This window comes from Schistocerca nitens, chromosome 2, assembly GCF_023898315.1.
Source record: "Schistocerca nitens isolate TAMUIC-IGC-003100 chromosome 2, iqSchNite1.1, whole genome shotgun sequence".
Lineage (NCBI taxonomy): Eukaryota > Metazoa > Arthropoda > Insecta > Orthoptera > Acrididae > Schistocerca > Schistocerca nitens.
In genome coordinates this window covers 811,797,413-811,798,423 of record NC_064615.1, presented here as the reverse complement: position 1 = coordinate 811,798,423, position 1,011 = coordinate 811,797,413, and the positions used below count along the sequence as shown (strand labels likewise).

The 1,011-nt window shown below is 45.8% G+C and overlaps 1 non-coding gene across 1 annotated transcript; it reads left to right on the top strand.

Moving 5' to 3' along the window:
- Positions 1-406: 406 nt before the first annotated feature.
- Positions 407-478, top strand: Trnaa-ugc (transfer RNA alanine (anticodon UGC)). The gene has a single exon. It is a non-coding gene; the product is annotated as a tRNA-Ala (tRNA).
- Positions 479-1,011: the final 533 nt, after the last annotated feature.

The window sequence follows — 1,011 nt, the reverse complement described above, 5'->3', positions numbered from 1 at the left end:
ACTTCCAACTTCGAGTCCCGGTGGGGGCAGCCAATTTCAACTGTCCTCGTTGATATTTATCAACACCTGTAAGCAGCTAATGGTCTGGATTACATTATAATTTCATTCTTCGAGAGCTCCATGATTATCAATGGTATCTCTTCTTTCGGACATGTCTAAAAGAACAGATGCCATCTTCATATAGATAAGGCTTACCGGCCACTGATCTTCAGCGCGGATGCACTCACATTGCTCAAACTCTTACGGGTATTGGTGGACTGACTACCGCGAGTAATGAGTATGGTGTGCAGGGGCATTAAAATGTAATGTGCACAGTAAGTTGGATGTGTGGGTCTCACGGGGAGCGTGCCAGAGATAAGTCCCTGCACTCGCACTATCCTCTGTGTCCTCGGTGGGTCAGTCAACTGGGGATGTAGTTCAGTGGTAGAGCGTTCGCTTTGCATGTGAAAGGCCCTGGGTTCTATCCCCGGCATCTCCAAATTACTTTCTTGTGCTTGGATAACTCAGTTGGTAGAGCACTTGCCCGCGAAAGGCAAAGGTCCCGAGTTCGAGTCTCGGTCCGGCACACAGTTTTAATCTGCAGCCGGCACGGTAGCTCAGCGTGTTCGGTCAGAGCGTTAGCTACTCTCTGTAACAAAAAACTGAGTGAATGGATCGACGAAGAACCTAAACGGGTGTCATCGGACGTCCGCCCTGAACAAATTCAACGATGAATATAGAACAAAATGAGTTAAAAAAAAGTGTCAGAGCGTCTGCCATGTAAGCAGGAGATCCCGGGTTCGAGTCCCAGTCGGGGTAGACATTTTCAAGTGTTCACAGTGATAGTTAACAACGCCTGTAAGCAGCTAGTGTTCTAGATTTCATTGTAATTTCAACTATGCAATACGTACAGAAGACATATTTTATTAGGAAATAATATCTACTATACTAGTTATGACGTCGCGATGATGATGAGAGAGAAAGAGAGAGAGACTTACGAGAAATTGAGACACGTTCATAGGATTTTCCGAC